Genomic DNA, 7,204 nt, shown 5'->3' with positions numbered 1-7,204 from the left:
TATAGTTTGCTCTCTATTATGTAGCATTTGTATTACCCCTTAATATGAGTCGCTCATCAAGGTTGGGACATGCAAGGGTTAATTTTCATGTGGAGCATAATATTCTTAGGAATTGGATGATGGATAATGAGGAGGAAAGATTTCATGCTAAGCTTTTGCCCACATGCTAACTTATGACCCTTGTCATCTTTTTCATTTTAATTTTCTTCTTTTTCTTTCATTGTGGCCATGATATTCTTTTTCATTCTTTTAGTTGCATAAACCTTGAGGGCTATAGTTTTTTAGCCCTACTCAAGCAGTACGGACATATGGGTGCCAAATCCTGAAGAACCAATGACAAGTTAGACCGAAAGAATGGATGTGGGATATGGAGCTTGTAATGTGGGATGGAAAGTGTCAGGTATGGTATATGGGATAATGAACAATTTATTTCAATCATGGCTTTCCAAGCATTGCATGTCCTATAACCCTAAGGTATCAAAGGAGGTCCCACTAGAATAGGGCTAAATATTAACCCTCTGGTAAGGTGAGAGAACAAAATTATAGTCAAGACTAGTCAATATTCTAGATCACCCCTTCATCCATATTAAATGCCTAAAACAAACAATTATAAGCACCTGATCCCAAAATGATCAATGTACCTTCTGAATAGAAACCCACCTCCATTCAAGTGTAAATTTTGGATGGTGAGAAGCATATGGCTAAGGTAAATGGCAAAGGCACATGACATATCATCTTCAAATAGTGCCCCTATCTAGCTTGTTGTCAAATGTGGGAGAAACGTTTTCTCCTATGGGTAACACATTTTGGTGGGTAACAAGCCGGATAAATAGAATTGGCAGGTGATAAAGGAATGGGTATTGTTACCCACCAAAGTGGATGACCCCATAGGAGATTTTTTCTCATAAACATCTCTTCAGCCGACAACTAACAACCCTTGACAGCCACCAATGTAGCCAGTCTATTTTACCATTTCATCTTTTCTCCCTAAACCAATCATATGTTCCCTCGCCCATCCATTAAGAGCATATGTTTGAAGGTGGGAAATCCAATCCTAAAGGTATGTTTTTCATTTTGCAATCAGATGCTTATGCTTGTTTTTCCTTGGGAAAATTGGGCATGGATTATTAGGTGACTTGGAAGAAGGAAGGGTTTTGAATTTTGTTTTTTCCCTCGCCTAAAAATGAGGTTTAATCCTCAATCTTATTCTCGTGGGGTCTCCCTTATTGACATATGGCTTCAAGAAGGGCACTACTTGAGAAACTCTGATTTTGGTAGTGCGGTCTCATTTTACCATTTCACACTTTTCACTCCCCTCTGCACATTACAAGCCTTATTTCATCATCTACCCCTCTGGGTCCACAAGGCACTAGTATGCCCCTTCCCCTTGTCCAAATGTCTGGGTCAGGCCTAGAATTATTTCCATGGAGGTTGATGCGACTAAAATAACGTTAAAATCATATCATGGCCACAAGAAAGAAACAAAAGAAAAGAATATCATAAAATGCAAAAGATGGTCAGGAAATTTAATATGGCACATTGGAAAAAGCTAAACATGATCTCTACCCCTTCATCATGGCCATCACCCTAGTTCCTAGGGCCCTTGAGTGCCCCACACATCGTTAAGGAACCCATGCACGTCCTAACCCCTGGTGGGCGATGAACTACCCCACTTTAAGAGGGTAATAGTTGTTGCATATCTCTCATTGCATGCTCTTATTTCCTAGATCCCTGAGCAATAATACAAAGAAAAGGCAAAAAAAGGCAAAAGGAAAATAATGAAGGGTGGACAAACAAAGGCCAAGGTAACTCATGTATCCATGATTTCTTCCTCCTACATATATATGCCAAATATGTGCGTGTCCCTCATCATTAGCATCCTTGAACCCATGGCATTTGGCTTTGAGCCCATGTTTCCTCATCTATCTCATCATCATTCACATGACCCCTATCAATTAAAGGATGTATCATGGACCCATCTTTCCCCTTAGGGGATGGGAACACCTAATAGGATTGTTTATTAGCCTCTCCTACCTAGGCATGTAACACTATTACAAGCTTAAAACCCAAAATTTGGAGGGAAAACCCACTATGAAGTCTCAATGTTCCCTTGATTCACAAGACTAGTTCACATAGATGCATTAATGAATTATTGTATCTAATGGTGAGGAAGCACGTTAGATTTTATATGTAACTGGCAAGTGGTTTCATCATGGGTTGGGAAACCTAATTAGGGCCTAGTCCCATCAGAGGATGATATTGACACTCCTAGGGGATGCGTTGATATCCATGGGACTGCATCATGTGTTAGAGCATCATTTCATGCCATGGGCACCTTCATCACCATCAACAGTCTACTCATTTCCCCATATTATTCATGAGATGATGCACATGGACCTGTGTACCCTAGCTGGATTAGCATATTATAGTAGCTAATCTAAGGCCTAGAGGAGGTTTGTCTCACCCTTGATACATGGGAGGGCAAGTACCATCATCAAAGACCTCATCATTAGAGCAGTACAGACTTTTCTATCACCAGGAGAACCATGAGACCAGTTCTTGTGCCCTGAACCCAATTTTGGGTCCCACATGATGATTGCATGGAGACTAAAGGGACATCCCCCTGTTCAAGATTTATAGAGCTCTCTCTCACATTTTGGCATAAAGAGGACTCAACATGGCCCTCCAATGACCCTACATCAGCATGACATCATTAATTTGGCTAGCATTTGGATGGCTAACTTATAATTTGTAAAATCTACTTGGTCAGCTTGTGACCAAGTCTTGTTTCTTGCCCATTATTTTAATGTCTTGGGGGCTAATTAGGCTAATTCGACTTAATGAGTCTCATATAAATATAACTCACTATCATTTGTGAGATATCATCGTTAAACTTGAATTAGTTCTCTTGTAAAATAACCTACACTTTTTCGTTAGAGCTATTGGAGACTCTTTTGATGCACTTTCATGTGTGGAAGATGATTCACTTTTCTTCTTTGGAGCTTCTTCTTCAATGATGGATGGATATATTGCATGTATCTTTGTAAGTGCTTAATGTTGATGGAATTTTTCTTTGAAAGTTGTTTAATGTATGGAATTGTTGCTCTAGAATATGAGAATTTGTGCCCTAATTGTTGAAGATTAAATTTGGAAAGCTTTTCTAGTAGAGTATTGCATATGTTATCCAATGCAAGGCATGTAATGAATGTTCCTAATGATTGAATGTCTTTGAATTCTTCATGAAACTCCATTATATCTTGAAGAGGGTAAATGTTTGAAATTGGTACTTAGGGCGTCATTTTCGAGCCTCCTTAGAAGACGTTTAATCTTATCTTAAGCATATCAAGACTCTGTTGCCCAAAGGAATAGGCACTAGTCCAAGGATTTTGGTGATCAAACTTCTCTTTCTCCATATTTCCTCCTCCTAAATTTTGGTCCCCTAAAGGTAGGGCAGAAATCTAAGGCTTGCAGTGAAATTTTAGGGAGGTGATTTTTCGAGAATTCAAGGATCCAAACATAAAGTTGAGGGTCTAGGCTACCTATGCTCCAAGTTTGGTGGGCATCCCCCCGAGTTTCATCCATAAAATCTCTCGCCCTATTTGCTACTCCAAGAGGGAAAACCTATGTTGTTCTCTCTCACCTTGGGGACTTCTTTGAGGGTTGTATAAGCTTAGTATTCATAGGAATAAATCATAAGAATATATTTCTTCTCTCGGGCCTTGACCTTGTGAATACCTATTACCATTGGGAAAACTCAAAACCCTAGGTCTTGTGCCTTATTTTTAGGGTTTTTCTTAGAGAGTAGTTCACTTCTTTGAAGCCTCATACCTTTATTGAGCCTCTCTTCAAATGAGCTCTAGCTCCATCACCTTGAACTTTCAAGCCTAGAATATATATTATAGGTGTTCATAATCATACTGGGACTCCTCCCATTGTTGAAAGTTTGTAAAGAGAAAGGGACCTTGGTTGTGGTGACAGTGGGCCATTGTCCCATTGTTGTCACTTAGTCTAGTAGTTGTCCCATAGGTTCCCCCCCTTAGGGCTCTACTAGATTTTGTGGTAACATTTTTGGCATCGTCGTCGAGGAGGAAGCAGGTATACCTCCTTGGTCAAACATTTTGAGAGGTTATTCCTTTAATGACCATATACATCCTCTTTCGGTGACTCCATTTGAAGAAGAAAGCCCTTTTTCTTCATTGAACCTCAAATTTAATGCTTGTAGGTTGAAGAAAACATCTTTCGAGGCATTTTGAATTCAGCTTGGCAACTCCTACATGATTGACATATGTAACCTAAGATAATTTATTATCTTGATGAGATCCCTGCCTTGGACATCATTCACATTCTTGGGTACTTGAATCATGTGACCTTCAACATGATATTTATGGTGCCCAATTTCGATGGTGATCCATCTTCTCTAATTGATCATGTGGCGATATTGGCTACATATACCTCAAAAGCCGATGTGGTTCATAATGATTTTCTCATAATGTTGTTCATAAGGTACCTTCGAGGTCATGACTCATGTTTATATAATTGCAAGCATAGAAGTATTTCATCAGTTGAAGAACTCTTTGATAACTTTCTGGAACATTATCAAACTAAGGACTAGGATTTCCCAACATTAGATGTTGATTTTCAAAAGGAAGCCTTCATTGAACATGAGGAGGATCATGAGGAAGAAGAGAATCCCTTTCTAGATAATCAAGATGAAATCATTGATGAATAAATTAAGGGAGATCTTGAATGGGAGTGAGATAAGGAGTTTGAAGAAGAGAGATCCTTAGAAAGTAGAATTGAAGATAGCCCCATCTTTTTCAAGGGCATTGTCTCTGACATTAGGCATATCAAGGACCTTGAGAAAGATGAACTCATTAACCCCTTGGACATTGCCATTAGTGATTACTTGCACACTGAAGTAGGGAATTGGGAGATCACGAGCCATCTTTTTGACAAGGACCCTATTTACGATCTTGATGGTGATATCAATAATAACCTTGTCTTTCCCTACCTTCCTTATGATCGTGGAGGTGTATTTGAGTCATCCATGGACCCTCTCATCATTCCTCAATGCACAATCATTAATGATGATGATTATAGGTCGTTTCCCTCTTTTGAATATGTTCATGAGGAAAGGCAACTTATTTGGTGTGATCCTTAATGCCAACCATCCCTTCATCCTTCTCATCATGTTCTTGAGGACTCCATGAAGCATTGCACCAGTAATGAGACTTTTGAGAAGGAGCGCTTGAGCTTGGTCAATGATTTCTCCATATTTAGGGTTGAGGGAATGATCTGATGGGTCCAACCTCATTCATGTTGTTCTTATTTTTCCCTGGCCCTTTTGTATGGTTCATGGTCACATTATTTTCCCACCTCCCACCCTTGTTACCTAACATATGAGTGTCATGATTATCATTTGTGCTTTCAAATGTATATCATTTTTTTGTAAGTTCTTTGAATGTTATAAAATTAGATATTTATCTTCTAACTGTTAGTAGTTTATTTGTTTTCTGAATTATTATTTGGCAAATAATGATAATTCACTATTGCATTCTACACAATAAAAACATTTCGGAAACGTAAAAGGACGAAATTGGGAAATAGATGCACACACACAAAATTAACATTGTTGTTTTGGACAATTGACCCTAAAAAAACCTTGAAGGGAAAACCAATGCAGCAGATGAGGGTTTTATTATTATGCAGCAATTTGACAGAAATATTACAACCGGTTGCCTAACTGGGAAACCTCCTGAAATCTACTAACAAAATATCTAGAAGACGCCCTTGTCTCTCTTTGCAATCAACTCAGCCTCTCCTATCCTACTCTCACCTCCTCATGGCCACTTGCACTGCGACCTAGAAATGTGCATTGCTTGTCTAAATAAAATCGTTAATCCTCATAATTACCTCTAGGTGAGACATGTATCCTCCCTTTACCTATGGAACCAACTCGCTCTGCCTTTGGGACCCTAATTTAGCAAATTGAAACAAGTCTCTTCGAGTAACTCACACTGGGGATCTAGCTATTTTCATTTCTCAGTACATCCTCCTCTGCAGATAATTCGACCTCCCTCTTTCTTGTCTCCTGTACATTGGAAATACTATGGAATTTTTTCTTCAGAACCTCTATTGTTTCCCTTGCTCTAATGGTTTCCTAGCTTCAACTGTCCCCTTGCTAAATATTGCAAACTGGGTAATTCACACTGCTCAAACTCACTCGATGCCACTTCTCTGATCCCTTAACTTGCTCTTATAATCTTCTATTGGGAAACCAACAACGAATATCTAATCTCGATCAATGGCTTATATCACTTGGACTCCATCAATTGAAGTCTCTAGAGAAAAACTGAATTACCTTAATTAATTAATTTTAATTAACCAACTTCCGTAAGTTAAACTTAGGAAATAATTAAGTAATTAGCTAATTAATTTAATTAAGGTGTTTCTAACTCTTATCTCATGGAAACTTTTCTGGGATTTTGAGATCTTGTGTTCCTTAGCCTCTTAGATGTCATAGAGACTAAAACACTTATTTGTTACTCCCGTAAACTAACACTCCCTCTTAGCGAGGGAGGTGTTATCCGTTGTACCCATTTGTTCTCTGAAGTAGATGAACTTGTCTCTCCCTAGAGATTTTTTGAGTATGTCAACTACCTATTAGTCTGTGGGAACATGTTATAGTTGAATTGATCTACGTTGTTGGTGTTTGACATCTGTGAAACCTACTTCCTTCACATCTTCAAGTTGATCTGTCTCCCTGTCACTAGAAATAACTGTGAGGAAAATACTCAAGAAAACATTTTCCACCATGTTGTTGCACATACTATGATCTCACATTGTTTATGCCTCTGTGTTGGAGTCGCCCTGGATGGAACTACACCTTGCTCACTACAATTGGGCAATTCGCACCACCTCCAACCTGTCTTTGCATTTTTGCAACCACTGCAATTATCTGTATTGATCTCTCAGAACCTGAATATCCAAACTTCCATAGCATTGCTCCCTCTGAGTCTCAAATTCTCATTTATCTATTATGTCCTACAAATGGCTCTGCACCTATCCATTGAGTCTTTGACTATGCCACTATGGTTGTGCACTATATCTCAAGTATCTCACTTCACCTTGTTGAGAATTTGATCCTCCTACTACTAAAATTATCTGGGCTCTCATAGCAAAGGTACTAATCCATGTGAAGAAT

This window comes from Pinus tabuliformis, chromosome 2_2 (genome assembly GCF_031772625.1).
Source record: "Pinus tabuliformis cultivar Carrire ecotype Pingquan chromosome 2_2, CPIR1, whole genome shotgun sequence".
Classification (NCBI taxonomy): Eukaryota; Viridiplantae; Streptophyta; class Pinopsida; order Pinales; family Pinaceae; genus Pinus; species Pinus tabuliformis.
The sequence above is the reverse complement of the archived record's forward strand: the minus strand, read 5'-3'. Positions refer to the sequence as shown.